Source organism: Acomys minous (assembly GCF_964271855.1).
Source record: "Acomys minous genome assembly, chromosome: 16".
NCBI classification, from domain to species: Eukaryota; Metazoa; Chordata; class Mammalia; order Rodentia; family Muridae; genus Acomys; species Acomys minous.
In genome coordinates, this window is record NC_140498.1 from 874,362 (window position 1) to 892,242 (window position 17,881).

Here is a 17,881-nt window from a genome sequence, read left to right on the forward strand (position 1 = left end):
AAGGCACACAGGGGGGTGTCCATAGTAACGATATAGTTATAGACCAAAATTGGAAAAGCCTCAAATGCCCCAATATCCACCAGAGCAGAGTGGGTTAATAGATGTTTGCTGAAGTGCAATGAAAGCCAGCAAGCCAGCCACAGGAAAGTACATACCCAACACGTCTATCTATACTAAAGTCAACGTATACAAAGCTAAACTACAGTGCAGTCAAGATAGTGGTTACTCCTGGGGAAGGCTGGCTGGCTGGGTTTTTGGGCTGGCAGTGCAAACAAGATGGCCTGAGAGCCTGGACCCCACGCACATAAAAAGCTAGACATGAGGTGTGAGCCTGTGGTTCCGTTGTTGGGGGCGGGGGTGAGAACTAGACATTCTTGAGGGTCCCGTGATCAGCTATTCTAACTGAAACGTCAAGTTTTAGGGTCAGTGAGAGATCTGCTCTCAAAAGAAGGAAGGTGGGTAGATGGAACCGTCCCCTTCTCTGAGGAGCTATTGGCTGTTGGTGGATGATGCAAGTGGGAGTCATTGTCATCATCTGGTGAGTCCCAGGCTCTGATGCTTCAGTGGGTAGCTCTACACCCGGGTGGATGTCCCTGGTTTAAACTCAGTGGATCACAAAACAAAACAAACAACATGGAGGGAGATATGTAGGGATGCAGGGCTGTCGACAAGGTTAGGAGGAAAATAAAAGGAGGTGGGGGGAGAGTAGTGCGTTGTATGCATGTATGAAATTGTCAAAGAATAACTTTAATTTAAAAACTTAAAAACAAAATTAGGAAGAGAGTAGCAGAGAAAGGTACTCGAAGTTGAGCGCTGGCCTCCACAGGTGCAGGCACAGAAAGGGGCACCAGCATACACAGGGGCACACACACAGGGGCGCACACAGGGGCACACACAGGGGCACACACAGGGGCGCACACAGGGGCACACACACAGGGGCGCACACAGGGGCGCACACAGGGGCACACACAGGGGCACCAGAATACACAGGGGCACACACAGGGGTGCACACAGGGGCACACACAGGGGCACACAGGGGTACACACAGGGGTGTGCACAGGGGCATGCACAGGGACACACACAGGGGTGTGCACAGGGGCGCACACAGGGGCACACACAGGGGTACACACAGGGCGCGCACGCACACACACACACACACACACACACACACACACACACACACACATTTGTATTTAGTCTGGGGCCTCATAAATCAGCAACAGAGAAGGAAGAGGAGGAAGAGGAGGCCTTTAAACATCACTACATTGTGGGCACTGTGAAGCTCAACCATCGGCAAGGAAGACTCTGCCTGGGCAGAGGAAAAAGAAAGTAGAGGAAGGAGATTTCATTTCCTCTTCTCTTCTCTTCTCTTCTCTTCTCTTCTCTTCTCTTCTCTTCTCTATTCCAGTGAAAGACATGGTTGGCTGGGCTGAGACTACACTCAGGTACATTTTCCTACCCCATTTTTTTTTTTTGGTGAGTTGGTAATGGGTTTTGCCTTTGGAGTTGGGCTTGCTCCTTGTTTTTGCTGCACTGTAGTCACAACACAGCAACTGCTGAAGAGCAGGAAATCAATAGAGGACTTGAGTTTATTGGATCTGATCTTTTGACTTTCCATCATGAGATAATTTCTAGAACTGAAATCCGAAAAGTGAGGCAAACTCACAAGTAGGTACAGAATTTCTAATAACTCGGCTTCACTGTTCACCACCTCTGATCCGCCTTGCCTGTGATTCTGAACGCTGTGTCTTTATATTCCATTGTGCATGTGCGCGCACACACACACACATACACACACACACACACACACACACACACATGCAGGCACACAGGGACACATGCACACACACATACATGCAGGCACACAGGGACACATACACACACACATGCAACACGCGCACACACACACATTCACACCATGGACACAGATTCCTACCATGTTCTTGACCTCAGTTTCCCTTCATGAACAGTGATAGAACCAGATGCAACAGTTGCTCTGACCCTACCTTTCTCAGGGCCTGGATCATGGATATATGATTCCTTGGGCCTCCTTTGAAAGCAAATATGTAGGCTTTAGGTAAACACAGGCAGGGTTAAGAGCCCTAGGAACTGTGGCTCTAGGACAATCAGCTTGGTCCCCAGTATGGCCACACGGTTCAGTTTCATCCTAAATGCAAAGTCAGAATTGCTCCTGTCCGTAGCAGGGATGGGCTGGCTGGACCTCAAAAGCATCTGCTTTCTCATCTCCAGAGCAAACAGTCCCTGGATAGTAACCTTCCTTGACTGTAGAGTGCTGGCTTTATCCATCTGTCCACACCTCCCTCCCTCCCTCCCTCCCTCCCTCCTTCCCTCCTTCTTCTCCCTCCCTCCTTCCCTCCCTCCCTCCTTCCCTCCCTCCCTCCCTCCTTCCCTCCCTCCCTCCCTCCTTCCCTCCCTCCCTCCCTCTCTCCTTCCTCTCCCTCCCTCCTTTCCTCCCTCCCTCCCTCCTTCCCTCCTTCCCTCCCTCCCTCCCTCTCTCCTTCCCTCCCTCCCTCCCTCCTTCCCATCCTTGCCATCCTTCCTCTCCCTTCCTTCTTCCTTTCACATTGTATGCCCACAGACATTAGACTACACCGGACACCCAAAGCCTTGAACAGACCCCCCCTCTTTAGCATTGATGTATAACAACAGACCATCAGCAGGTGCAATGCCTTTGGCAGTGTAACTGGCCAGGGACTGCACAGCTCTCTTAAAGAGTATCCCCAAAATGGGAACATCATGTGGGTCATCAGCAGCTGCCCCTGTAGTGCTCATCACTCATGGTTGTCTGACTCAAGCAGCCTTCTCTGCAGCTTTGAGCATTCCTCTTAATGGCCCCTCCCTTGATAATGAGAGCCTGAGGAGGCAAAGCAACGGCTTTTGCCCAGGGCTGTTGGAGACACCACTGGGCAGAGCCAGGGACAGTCTGGGTAGCTGCAAACAGCCTTCACATGGTTCTAACGAGCAGCTGCATTAACGCTGCTCTTGGCTCAGGGCATCACATTACCTGGCTTCCTTTCAGCACAGAGGCTGCTCGGCGAAGGGTATAATTTCCTGACTCTAATGCATGACAAGGTTCACTTAAAGGATAAAATAAAATTACCTTGGGAGGTAGACATTGGAAAGTCATAGATATGACTTGGCCCACAGGGATACCCAAGGCTGGGCAGACTGAAGAGAAGGTGAGCCCTCATGCTAATGAGAACCAGTTTCCCTGTGACCTGAAGTCTCAGGTCCACTGAGTCAAGGCTCAGTCTGGCTAGAGTAAACATTTTTTTTTTCATGGCCATGGGGGTGACTGTCAATTGAACCGGCTCTTTCTTGACTGGAATCCATGGCTTTGGCTACGTTCACTCTGTGCTTTCCCCCACTGGCCTGCCAGCCTACCTTTTTCTTCCTTGAAGATCACTTGAAGATCTCCTCCCTCCCTCCCTCTCCCCCTCCCTCCCTCCCTCTCCCCCTCCCCCATCTCAGCAGGGTTAGGGTTAGGGTGTGTAAGCCAGCAAGATGTTTGAGAAGATGTGTGTGGGAGCTAGGTCTCCAGCTCTGGCCTCAAGAGAGGCTCAGCAGACCTCTACCTCATGGCTGCACTGAGGTCAGGGGTGGATGAACCCAGGCTCCCCACTCCCTCAGTCTGGGCCACGTTTGGAGTTAACTCTTGAAGCATTCATCTGTGCCCTGGGTCAGAATCGGAGGGTTTCACATTGCAAGGACACAGAGCGGCCAGGCCCAAGTCATAACCTTTCTTCTTTTCCGTCTGGGCTTGGGGAATATTGAATCTTAGAACTATGTCCAGCCTGGGAGTAGAGGATTCTGGGTAACCTCTGAAGTCACTCTGTAGATTGCAATCGAGGGAGTCAATGATTATTCGAGCTGCATATAGACCTCTCCGCATAGCTCCCTGACAGGTCTCCCTACCATGAGGCCATCTCATAGGATCTTGCCCCAGTCACCTTGTCTTGTTACTCTGCAAGAGGAAGCCTGGGTAGGGCCAAGATCTGTGGTTAAGTTTTAATAATTATCAATACATCTGAGATAGACTACTTGGATGGAGTAGGAACACTGGCCAGAAGATCCCAAGTGGTCCACAACATCCTCAGACAAAATTGGCAAAACTGTGTCTCTCCAGATTTCTGCTTATGAGCCTCGATTTTCAAAACAGAGGCAACCACCGAGGGCTTGGGTAAGAGGCCAGTGAACACAGGCATAGAGCAAGGTCTGCAGCCTGGCAAAGGATGCATTTTCCCCTCCTACTGGCACACTCACCAGAGTTGAGAGCCCACTCAGCAAGGAAGATACACACTTGGGCTAGCCAGTCTCTTACTCATACACGGGGCTGGTCCCTTTGAGGGGACTGGAGTTTGGAAGGAGACAAGCTTCAAGGAGGAAACACCGATTATTTGAATATTCACGGAGTGAGTTTCATGATGGGGGTGGGGTAAGCACTGAGCCTAACAGCTGGACGTGCAGGTTGCAGAGAGATCTAATTTTAGAGTTGTTTTGACATTTTTTCCAAGGTTTAGTCACTGGTGCCTGGGATAAGAGGAATCCTTAAATAGAGTGCCGCTGCTTTCTAAAATGTGTGTCTGTCTAGTCACTTCCGAGGTACAGAGAAAGTTCTAGCTAGAAAGGGGCAGACGCCGCCATGGCAAGCTGACACTTTCTTGAGAGTTAACCGTATAGCTGTATCTACCTCATGGACCTATTTCAAACACTCCTGCGTATTTATATGAGAGAAATGAGAGAGAAATGAAAACATATGCTTACAAACATCAAGACTCTGCAAAGCTTTCTCACCACAGTCAAAAGGAAGAAGCTGCTTAGAAGTCCACCAGAAAAATCTATAGGCCCGAGAGAGCCAAGCACTGGGCCTGAAATCAGCAAGGCAATGCTGAGAATTGCGGCTGGCCTGCATACAGCTTAGCATGGCTGACTCACCCAAAAACCACATGCTGAACAAAGGAAGCTGAAATCCAAGGAAGGGTGTGTGCGAGGGGATCTGGTTTAGGTGAAATTCAAGAACAAGCAGATTTATTTGCCTGGGGTAGAAATCAGAACAGAGGTCACTGCGAGCTAAGGAAAACTGACTTGGGAATGGCAAGAGAAACTTCTAGAGTATTGACATTATCTTGTTTTGAAAACATTGTATCTCTTCTCTTTTGTGTCTTCTGGTTAAAATAAAACAGAATGAGTTCTTGTCTCGTAGTTTTAGTCATCTGTTTAGACTCATGTTATTGATTCATCCTGGATCCTTCCTGCTCTGCAGATCCAGCATCGTCTACCCTGCAGGACTAGACACGTGCAGCCTTCTCCAGGAAGACTTCCCTGCTCTTTCCTGCTTAGTGGCGATTGCCCTGTCCTTTTGGCATGACCCTATACAGCTCTCTTCCCCTCCTTTTTTCCCCCATTGGATCTTGTTACTTTCTGTGTTTTGTGTTCACAGTTGGTTATGTCTGTGAGTTACTTCCTTTGCTATATGGAGTCTAGCTACCTGGTCGCTGGCAGGTGCTCAATATGACTAAGTTTGATTGTCATCTTAACTGGATCTGGAATCAACAGAAACAAAAGCTTCTGAGATTGCCCATGAGTGATGCTCTTGGTCAGATTACTCAAAGTACGAAGACCCAACCTAAACATGGGCAGCACTCCTAGTGACAATCTAGATCAAAGGAAGAGGAACTTGTGTTTAGTCTGCTCAGCTTCACTCTTGCTGGCAAGCTCATCTACTCTGTTGCTGCCTCTGCTACATTACTTTGCTGATACTAGCAACCAGCATCTTTGGGCTTCTAATATAGACCAAAGACCAGTAGTTCTCTAGGAACCCTGCAGGCCTTTCAGCTCCAGACGGGGACAGCTGAGATATCAAGCCTCTAGGACTACAGGATTCTTGCCCTGTGCAGTGTGAGGTATCCATTGTTGGACCACTCGGATCCTCTTTTAATATACACTGTGTGTGTGTGTGTGTGTGTGTGTGTGTGTGTGTGTGTGTGTGTGTGAGAGAGAGAGAGAGAGAGGGGGGGGGGAGCATGTGTGTTTAATTGTGGTTTGGGGGGATCAAACCAGCACTTTAAGCATGCTAGGCGAGCATTCTACCGCTGAGCTAACCTCCCAGCTCAAGTATTTGCTAGAACCATATTGCACGGTGCTCTGGCTCCCTTCATTTTTTATCCATGTAGGATGCAAGCCATACTGATCTTTGCAGGAGCATCCTCTGGGCCTCCAGAGAAGACTAAGCTGCCAACATTTCATGGAGTAATTAAATGACAAATTACCTGCAGGCTCTCAACTGGAAAACCTGTAGCAGCGCAGCCTTTCCATATTCATAGGACTTAATCAAATCTGAAAGCACAGAAGGCCCTTCTCAGCCTTTGTCCTAAGGGTCTTTACTAATAGGTGGGGAAACTGAGGCTCCAAGTGTCAGAACTGTGACTCATTCAAGGACATACTGGGCTTGCGCAGGGCAGGGGCACATATCTGCTTTTCCTTTCTCCTGTTTCCATGAACAGAGGATACCCTGTCCCTGCTTCTGGTGGGGCAGAGTCAGACATTTCCAACTTCTCTCCAACCCCTTCCTACCCTGAGAAGAGGAAGCATTATCCAGTTGGGAGATTAGTGCAAAGAAGAGCTGCTGGTCAGACACCAAACAGACCCCAGCCTTCTCATATGCAGTAGGCTCGGGGTCAGGACTTCCTCATGCCTGCCAGGGGCGTCCAGATCTCCTGACCTTCTCAGCCCTCACTGAGAGTGGAGATAAAGAAAGCAAGCGAACTTTGATGCTATAGTCACCCCTCAGCCCAAGGTGAGTTCATCACCATTTGTCTATGGGGCTTCCTGTGTGTGTTCTCAGGGTTAGGCACAATGAGCACTTTTATAACGGGGAAAAGCATCTGCTCAGGGGCTGGGCTCAGCCTGATTCCTGCTGTCCACACAGACAAATTCTCTAAGGAGAGCAGTTGTCAGAGGAGCCATCTCCGTTAATTGTTTGGAAAACCAGATGGATCGGGAGGTCACTTTAGACAAAGAAAGGACAATATGAGTCAGGGAGAAGGAGGCTTAGGGATAGTGCAGTCTGAAGGGGCTGCAGAGCATCCTGGGAGGAGTCCAGGAGGCAGGTGGAGATGTGACCAACAGAGCTCCTAGGAGCTGGCTGGTCTGGTAGGAAGCATTCAGGCATGTGGGTGTGGAAATACACATATATGGAGGGAGTATAAAGACACACACATACACACACACACACACACACACACACAGAGAGAGAGAGAGAGAGAGAGAGAGAGAGAGAGAGAGAGAGATTGAGAGGCAGGGAGTTTGAAGACTGGGGTGAGAACTCTGGGCAGGATACAACGGGTCTCTAAATCTGAGTGCTGGGTGGAGGATGAAGACCTAGGATGGCGAATGGTGGGGAGATGGGGACCAGCAGTGTTGGAGCCCGGAGTGTGCCGTGTCCGGAGAACTAAGGATAAAGCTCAAAGGCCAGCAATCTCTGTCTCAGGGGGAATTGTTAGATATACAAATTCTTTCACTTTGCTCTAACCCACTGCTTCAGAGGCCCAGCTATCTCTGGCTGAATCAACACTAAAGCTTAAGACTCCATGGTGTCAGAGAGAACCTTTGTACGCATTTGTTAGATCTGTTCCTAGCTACATTTGAGATGAGTTTTAGATGCTACAGTAAACATCATTTTAAACTGATATTTCTGGCTGCTTATTGCTCATATGTATAAATGAGCTGATTTAAACTGGTCTTTAGTGCAGCAGCATTGCCAGATTCCCTTGTGGATTCTAGTAATCACGCGATAGATCAGTTCCTTTGGATTTTCTGTGTGACTCCCAAATCAAATAGAGGGATGACAGAGAAGAGGCCATTTGGAAATCAGCTGTCTTTGTAGACTTAGTGAGAGCTGGGTCACTGGAAAACAGGGCCCCACATTAGACCGCAGAGCGTTTTACTGCAGGTTCTGTGTTCAAGAGAACTTTCTTCACTTAATTTACACGAAGCATGGACTGGACTGCAGACAAGCCAGATTCTCCCTTTTGTCCCTCTAGGATTGCCATAGTTCCACAAGGAGCCAAAGCCAGACGTTGGCCTTGTGGTTTACTACACATAGCGTATATCCCAAGTAAGTGGATGTGGTTTCTCAGATGTGGGCAGGATTTTGTTCTGTCTCCGGTGGCCAGCAATGCTGAGTTCCAGTGATGTGAAATCTTCAATCCTCAGGCGCCCAGACAAATCAGCATGGTTGCTCCTCCTTATCTCTGACATGGGTGGTACATGACATATCCACAGAGATGGCAGTTCTTGGAAGTGTTCCCTCTTGACACACAAGGCAAATTTCTAGGCGTAGTTTCCATCTCATGCCAAAACATACTCACTTTCTATGCAAGAAAACACAAGCAAGAGAAGCTATTCTAGGCATAGCCTTGAAGTCTCTCTAATTTCCCTGTTCCTTCACTTTCTCTTCCCCCCCTCTGTTCTAATTCCCATGCTTCGGGTCAAAGGTCAAAGTCACAGAAACCACACCAAGTTAGTTAGCCGGAGGTCCCACATGCTAAGCCTGTGGCTCAGGACACTGACACACACACAGTGTTGTAGGAAGCTTGGTGTATGAGGGAGAAAGAAAATATTTTTTCATTTTTTTAGGTCTGAGTTCAGGCGTATTTTACAGCTTTCAAAAGAAGCCACAGTTTCTGTGCCCCAGAAACCAGAGCTAATGGGACAAGTTTTAACTGCCCACAGGCAAAATGATTTCTTACTGTCTAAATGGAGACAGTGGTACCCCCACCTTAGAAAGTTTCTGTAAGGGTGGATGGAAGGCTTCTTGGCTCTGGAAGATAATTGTCCAAATCCGGGTTAGTACAGAATCTGCCATTATAAATACTCAGAAGAGGCCAGACTAATGCAAATAAGCACAAATAAATAAATAAATAAATAAATACAAATAATCTCAAACACAGAAGGATGAACAAGCAGCCTTCTTCTTCTTCTGTCTGACTCCTTGAAACCCCCACCTTCTCTCTCTCTCTGGGATCTTGTATTTATAACCTCTCCAAATCCTCTGAATTCTGCTAATTCCAACTGGCATAGACCATACCTCACACTGAACCACATTAGGCAATTATCAGCTGTGGACAAACTAAGGCAGTCTCATAACCCATACTTTGGATTAAAACAAAAACATATTTACATAACAAAACTGAGTTTTTAAGGAAACCAAAACTTCCACTACAGTTTTATTCTTATTGCTTGAATAAAGATCTTACTGTTAGCTTGGAACTTGCCACATACAGACCAAGCTGGATTTGGACTCAAAAGATCTGCCTGTGCCTCCTGAGTGCTGGGATTAAAGGTGTGCACCACCATGCCCGGCTACAGCAGTGTTTTAAAATAGTTCCAACTTGGATGAAGCCCAAACATCCACCTTAGACAGAACAGAGACAGATTAAAATGATAGGACATTGCAGACAATGAGAAGAAAGAAGCTAGTTATACCAACAAGCGGATGAATTTGCAAGCCAAGTTAAGTAAAAAACATTTGTGTTCTCTGAGTTTGTCCATAGATTAAAATAGAGATGAAGACAGAAGCTCTCTGAAATTGGGCATCTGATGCGTGACTCTATGCATTTGTCACAACTCATGGAAATTGATGTCATGAAGAATGAACTTTAATATATATATACACAAGGCTTTTTTTTCCCTTCTTTTTAAAAAACAAACTAGGATGCCGGAAGAAAATGTTATCTGGAACAAATGAATATATTAGAAATGCGTTGTGTGACGAAACTGAAAGGTTGAGGTGGTGAAAGCTGATCTGACAAATGCTGGGAAAGTGATGTACCACTAAAGACAAAATGATCTGTACTCAAGGATCTCATAATGGAGGAGTGAACTGCACTCTGGCCTGGGACTTGAACCAGAGGATTGGCCATTCCCTGAAACCTGAGGGCAGAACTTTGGTTGACCATTTTGTTTTTCACTGGGACACAAATTGTCTCTTCTGAAGCTATGTTACAAGCATCCTAGTATTGGACAAATAAGTTAATAAGTGATGAGATTGTGGAAGCCAGATTTCTCCCCATCATAGAATTATAAATGCACAGGCCACGAGGCTAGAATGAATGCACTGACATTGGGTTCAGGCCAGACAGTATAATAGATACACAGACGGAGACAGAAGTAATTACACATATGGATGTATGCACGGGCTGCGTACAGTCACACATTTCTTAGCTGCATCCATTGACAGTTGGGTGATTTGCCTAGGTGTGGGCTTATGTAAGGGCTCTAAGTACATTTGAGGCAGGCTGGGCATTACAGTATCAAGATGAGATATACTAATTTCATTTTATCTTTCAATGTTAGCAGTGCCTGGCAAGTTTGTTGGGATGAGTCTTATTATAAATTGAGGAGCATGTGTGCATGCCATTCTGGGACAGGTGGACTGAGAGATACACAGTTGCCCAAGGCTGGGAATGTAGGAGAAAGTTTAATAGGTGTAACACGAGGGAAACTTTATGGCAATGAAGTGTTCTGAGTGACGAATATGTGACACTTTGTATTGATTGAAACTCTTGTAACATCACAACACAAGCAGTGAGTCTTAAGGCATACAGTTTTTACTAGACAGTTTAGGAAGTTGAGGATCTCAGAATGGAATTGCCGAAGGGACCTACTGACCATATCATAAGTGTGTGGAACAGCTCCCTGAAAGAGATGAGGGCATGGCAAGAGCCTTGGGAATAAGCTTGTAAGATGGAAGGCAAGGGAAAATGGTTTGTCAACACTTTGTATTTGACAAAGTTGCTTTCCATGGGGGCACGGAGCATTAATTCTGAAACCTCTGTATGTGCCTAGTGAAGTCAAGTGTGGAGGGCGGATGGTAGGAGCCAGCTCCCTCACCATAAGGGTGGAGGCCAGGGATAAACAAGAGGAAGAAAGTGACAACCCACACTGTAACTAGTTAGCACTGTAAACACAGTACACTTTGGTCTTTAGCTCATTATAGATACAGAAACTTACAAACATGGGCACGTTTAAGAGTATGTGCATATACACAGGTTAGCACACATGAAGATCTCTTGTTTTTCTGTAAGCACAGAAGGTAAGAGGCAACTACATTTGTCTCCATTTGTCCTAGGAAATATCTTCTGAAGACCCCCAAACTGTGGATTGTTACCAAGCTCTGTGTACAGACTAGGGATCTTCATGAACAACCCTATCACGCTCTGTACTTTGTAAGTTACACATAATATGCCTCCGACTTGTGCCTCTTTAAGTTCTTGCCACCATGCCTTTGTACCACTATCGTGAACTCGAACCCTCTGAAACCGTATCAAAATTGACAACCTTTTTAGATATTCCAGTAGAATTTGTGAGAAAGTTAAACTACGTTGGTGATTGCACCAGACAACTGAGAGTGGTCTAGAAATAGAACACATCCCTATTACTTTACCTGCTATATCTTCATGGAAAAAAGGAGCCTTGTGTTTGCCGATTAAACTGGGTGGAGTAGAACTCACTGAAGCTGATAAGGTCTGGTTATAGGACGAGCTGACACTGTGGTTCCAGCTTCTTGGACAGGAGAATCTGCTCTCTCACTACCTTCTCACAAACAAAGGTGGGGATTTCCGCATGAGCCTGAAGGAACCAAAACTGTTCTTGTTAAGGAGGCAAATTATGACTCTAAAACCCATTGGAAAATTCATAGAAGCTTACTTAAAGCTGAATTGACAGCTTTAAAGAAAGGAGAAGGAACACAGATGGAAGACTCTGTGTGGGGGAATAAAAGATTATTTGGGGAAATCCACCTGAAGAGAGAGAGAGAGAGAGAGAGAGAGAGAGAGAGAGAGAGAGAGAGAGAGAGAGAGAGAGAGACACTGTAGGAGCCAGAGTGGTCAAAGTCACCACAAGAAAACCCAGAGAATCAACTAACCTGGGTTCATGAGGGTTCACAGAGTCTGAACCAACAACCAGGGAGCCTACATGGGAATGACCTAGGTCCTCTGCTTATTATATGTTACAGTCATATAGCTTGGTCTTCTTGGGGGACTCCTAACAGGGGGAGCAGGGGCTGTCTCTGACCCTTTTGCCTGTTTTGGGACTCTTTTGTCCTACTGGGCTGCCTCATCCAGCCTCCATAGAAAGGGGAGGTGCCTAGTCTTACTGCAATTTGACATGCTATGCTTGGTCAATATCTAAGTGAGGCCTGACATTTTCTGAGGAGAAATGGAATTGGGGGGTGGGTGGGCGTGGAGGGAGGGGCCAGGAGGAGAGGAGGGAGGGGAAACTGAGATCAGGATGTAAAAACAAGGAAAGAAAATAAGTGTATTTATATAAAAAATTAAAAATAACTGCAACAGCTCTCAACTGCTGACAAAGCAACATCGTGGCAGGTTTTGGAGGCCTTAGGGAAGCGTGAAGGACAACACGGGCAGCTTTTCTTTAGCTCTGAAATTCAGGGAACTTGTGGGCTGCTTATACTCTTGGACAGAAAAAGGAAGCCTCGGTGAGGTGTAAGAGATGACGTCTACAGAGGGCAGTAACTATGTGAACATATCTCATCGGCCAGAGTGGAAAATTTTTCAGATGATTAAAAATACTAGTCTAGTGGTGGTGTTTAGACAATAAAAACATCATAATAAACTATGATTAATGAAATATGCTTTTGAGAAAAGTGACACAGTATAAAATACTACCAAAGAAAGGGATGTATGCATGTAGAGCTGGTGTTTTGTCCCCACCACCAGCACCGCCAGGGCTAGGGACTGAACTTAAAACCACACATACTCTAGTTATTTGGGGCAGCCATATTTTAATGGTTGTTTACTTTAAAAAATTATTTTCAAGACAGGGTTTCTCTGTGTAGCCCTGACTATCTTGGACTTGCTTTGTAGACCAGGCTGGCCTCGAACTCACCGTAATCCTCCTGCCTCTGCCTCCCAAGTGCTGGGATTAAAGGCATGTGCCACCACTGCCCGGCTTTACTTCAAAATTTTTTATCATCTTATTTGTAACTAAAAAAAAAGTTAATAAACACTGTAATTAAAAATGAACTTGTTCTTTCTCTTTTAGACACACAGTAGAGATTCACTAGTGGAAGGGTTTGTCCACACCCGGGGTGTGATGACATGGGATGGGTTTGTCCACACCTGGGGTGTGATGACATGGGATGAGTGTGTCCACACCTGGGGTGTGATGACATGGGATGGGTGTGTCCACACCTGGGGTGTGATGACATGGGATGGGTGTGTCCACACCTGGGGTGTGATGACATGGGATGGGTGTGTCCACACCTGGGGTGTGATGACATGGGATGGGTGTGTCCACACCTGGGGTGTGATGACATGGGATGGGTGTGTCCACACCTGGGGTGTGATGACATGGGATGGGTGTGTCCACACCTGGGGTGTGATGACATGGGATGGGTGTGTCCACACCTGGGGTGTGATGACATGGGATGACGTGAGATGGGACAAAGCTTTCACCACACTGGTAGGAGCATGACACAACTTAAAACTTAGGAAATGTTTGCTTCTGGATTTTCTATTTAATATTTTCAGACTGGGTACCTGAAATCACAGAAACCAACACCTTGAACTGGGGTAGCTGTTGCACATCTGCATAACAGTGCACACAGCCCATGCTCACCTCTTGCTTTGTACCTATTCTCAAAATATCAGAAGCAGGACATGTTGGAGAAATGACTGATGCTAATATCAAAGCAGGAACCGTGATTGTGGAGTGTGGAGCGCCAGAAGATAAAGAGGTATTCAAAACCATACAAGGCTGGAGGGACATCTTGGTGGATAAGCGCGTTTCCCAGCACCTGTGTTGGGCAGCTCACAACTACCTGTCACTCCAACACCAGGAATCCAACAGACTCTTCTGGCTTCACATGGTCATAAAACCCCATGTACATATACATATCAAAACCTTTAAAAGTCTTTAACAAACCACACACACACACACACACACACACACACACACACACACACACACAATATTGAAGAGACAGAGGATCCACCTAAGATGGCAATGGCTATAACAGTTGTAGCCACAAAATAAAGTAATACTGGGTTAAAACTCACCATCTGAAATAAATACGCATGGGTCCACACTGGCATGAATAAATGATTGAATAAATAAGTGGCAGAGTCTGCAGGCCAGTCTCCCCTGCAGAATAATTCCGAGTGATTTATGTAGGCACTTTGCCCTCAAAGACGTGAACACCACTTCTCCTCCCCCTAGTCTGCAGCCCTGAGGCTTCATGTCAGTTAGTACCGTTTGAACGTGAAGGGTTAAAATTAAGCATCTTTGCAGCAAAGAAACCTGACAATTGCCATCCAGCTCATCAGGACAGCAAAGCTGATACCAATAGCCACGTGTTGCGCTGTTCTTGGGGGACTCCGCCCTTCTGTTGGGAGAACGGCTCTCTTTCTGCAACCATCCTTCCGTCAGTGAGTATCTTTAGGCAAATTATAGGGCAAATGTTAGATAAATCTGAATTGAAAAAGTACCCTGCACAGTATTTGGTGAGAGCTCTTCAAGACTGTCATGTTCCAAAACAAAGAAGATCTAAGGAGCTGCTATAGCCCAGAGGAGCCAAAAGAGACACGGTGACAGAGTGTATGGTGACATTTAGGTGGGATCTTATGACAGAAGAATATTTGTCACAAACTAATAAAATATAGATGGGGTGGACTAGAGGGAAGACTTAGCAGTTGCTGCCTGCCGTTCCTGCAGAAGATCCAGGTTCAGCTCCCAGCCCTGGCCCGCGCTGACTCAGAGCCATCTACAACTCTAGTTCTGGGGTCCGATGCCCTCTGCTGGCTTCACAGGCGTCAGGCACGCACACGGGGCACATACATATCGACAGGCAAATTACTCACGCACATAAACGTCTAAAACAATTAAAATATGCATAATAGCGAATAATAAAGTGTCAACATTGGTCTGTGCATTGTAACAAATGTATTGAAACAATAAAGGCGATACTGATGCCGGAAATGGGAGGGAGGCATCCAAAGACTGAGTACATTTCAACAAGTGTTCTATAGGTTAAAAAAAAAATTATTCCAAGCAAAGACCTTGCTTTAACATATACTAAAAGGCTGCTTCTGTGTGAGCCAGAGAAGGAGAGGACCATAATGAGAAAAATAAACTGAATCCCAAAGAGAGGCCTATACAAGAAACTGGGGAAGTCTGCGAAAGGGATGCTGGGAAGGAACAGAAGCGAAGATGGGAGGAGTCAGTGAAGGGTGAGGTGAGCACAGCCCTAGCCATACACTTCCCTAGTGGGACTCAGATTCACTTTCAAAGGTAAGCCGGTAAGAGGGTTTGTGGAGCAGGCAGCCCTACCTACCCTCAGGGCAAACCCCCAGCTCTTGCAAATACCAAACCCAGTTAGAGATCTGGTGAGAAAGCGACTCCCCTGGCAGTTGGGGGAAGGAATCTAATTTCACAGCGCTGTGTGGTATGCTGGCAGGTGCCTGGGCTGATTGTTGAGCTGACCCAGAGACCTTAGATGAGGGAACAGGCACAAGTCAGGAGCTTCAGTTTGGCTTGCTAAGGGCTTTGGGTGAAGGAAGGCTGAGCGGCAGCGGCAGCGGTGGAAACTGTGGACAGAAAAGCGCAGACAGAAAGAGGCTGGCTCAGGCAGACAAGGAAATAAGGAGAGACCGCCCTGCCCTGCCCTCGGTTGTGGGAAACAGTTCTCATTAACCAGGAATCACACTGGAGTCTGAGCGACCTCATCCTGGGTTACTGGAAGGTAAGATGCTGGAGCAGCTTTATCTGCCAACCACTGCTGGAGAGCTCGAGAACGCTGAAGTCCCAGGGCTGTACATGATATCTACAATATCATCCCTTCCAGGTGATTAAAACCTAGGAGGTACCCGAGACCCACCCCATGGGTCAGCGCCAACCCCTGATGCTACTGAAGATATTCTGCTATGCTCACAGACAGGAGCCTAACGTAACCATCCTCTGAGAGGCTACACCCAGCAGCGGATCGAAACAGCCAAACATCGGGGAAGCATAGGGAGTCTTGTGGAAGAGTGGGGCTGGGGAGGATAGAGGGACCTGGAAGTGACAGGTGCTCACAAGGAGCCAACTAACCAGGGGCTGAGAGGCTTTGTGGAGACTGAAGCACCAAGCAAGGGCTATGCATGGACTGGACCTAGGCCCCCTACACAGATGTAGCAGATGGGCAGCTCAGGCTTCATGTGGGTCCTCTAGTAAGGGGAGCAGTGGGGCTGCCTCTTGACATGGACTCAGTTGCCTGCTTTTTGATTACTCCCCCCATGGCAGGGCTGCCTCGCCAGGCCACAGGGGTAGAGGATGGGCCCAGTCCTTCACATGACTTGATGAGCTGGAGGGGGGTGGGTGGGGGCCTCTTTTTTTCTGAGGAACGGGGATGGGACAATGGGGGGGCGGGAGAGGGAGGAGGGGTGGGATCGGGAGGAGAGAAGAAAAGGGTCTACAATTGGGATGTAAAGTGAATAAATAGATTAATTAAAAATAACTTAAACCCAGGAGGACTTGGGAGGACTTCCCCCCCCCCTTGATTTCTTTACTAACTACATATCAGACAGGATTAATATCTAATATACACAAAGAACAGGAAAAATTAAACATTAAACAACCGAATTACTCAATGAATGAATGGGCCGGCTGAATAGATGGTTCTCAAAAGAGTAAATACAAATCGTCAGTAAACCGTTGAAATGGTGTTCAATAGTCTCAGCGGTCAAAGAAACACTGCTTGAGATTTCATCTTACCCCGGACGGAAAGGCGATTATCAAGAAAAAGAAATTGTCAGCATGCAGTTAGAGAAAGAAGAACTGTCGCGCCTTGCTCAACCCGCAAGAAAGACGCGACCACCGGTTCTTCTCCTAAGCAGCTTTATCTTGGCTTCTCTTCTTGGAGAATCCCCCAAGCCACTCCCCTCAAGCTCATTTATACCACCCAAATAGCCAATCACACTAAGCTACGTCTCACGCCCTGATAGGCTCGAGAGCAGCGGGCCTTTTTCAAATAAGGGGTTGTTTGTTCAAATCGAGGCGGCTCCGGCTGCATGCCAGGTGCCATGTGGAGGCGGGGGTCCACAAAGGGCTCTGTGGCTCCCCACAAAGAACCTTTATACACTGATGGCAGAGAGGTGGACTCTTGTAGCCACGACGGAAATCGGTAGGAGATTCTTAAAAAGCAAGCAAGCAAGAAAAACAAACAAACAAACAAACAAACACAACACCCAACAAAACAAAACCAACAAAAACAGGAAAAAAAAGCAGAAGATAAAACTCCCTTTAAACCAGCTATACTCTTCTGTACTTTCACGTACATATCCAAGATTCTAAGTCAATACACAACAGAGATACTTGCACACCAGTGGTTTTACCTACACCACTCACAACAGTTAGCAAGTGAAATCAGCCTTAATGTCCACCAGCTAACAAATGGGCAAAGTATAGCAGCACGTACGCATGACAGTGCCACAATGAAACCCAGGACAGTGTACACTAGCCTAAAAAGCTAACTTAAAAACACAAACAAACAAACAAACAAACAAAAACCAAGACTGGGCCTGAGAAAAGTAGTTGCCACACAAAAAGGAGGGGAGCAGCAATTTACAAAGAAAATAAGGGTCATTGTTTCTGGGCTTGATCTTACAGAATTTCAGGCTTTTGAATAAAAAAGTGTTCGGAAAACAGAAGACATGTGCAAAACCAAACCTTTGCAGTTGGTGGTGCATGCTGTAGTGTTAAAGGCCTGAGGAAAAAATCCAAAAAGTCAGTACCTTAAAAGACAGCAGGCAATTAACTCCAGTTGGGAAGGGCTGGGCACTCCTGGGGAAGCTGGCTGTAT

General features: G+C 46.8%; 1 long non-coding RNA gene across 2 annotated transcripts; it reads right to left on the reverse strand.

The window, feature by feature from the left end:
- Positions 1-7,324: 7,324 nt before the first annotated feature.
- Positions 7,325-16,922, reverse strand: LOC311587467. 2 transcript variants are annotated; one of them, XR_014775869.1, is made up of 4 exons: positions 16,795-16,922; positions 11,468-11,652; positions 9,279-9,436; positions 7,325-8,393 (listed from the first exon to the last, which is right to left on the reverse strand). It is a non-coding gene; the product is annotated as an uncharacterized lncRNA (long non-coding RNA). The 2 variants fall into 2 exon arrangements; XR_014775870.1 differs by lacking the exon at positions 16,795-16,922 and adding an exon at positions 12,931-13,019.
- Positions 16,923-17,881: the final 959 nt, after the last annotated feature.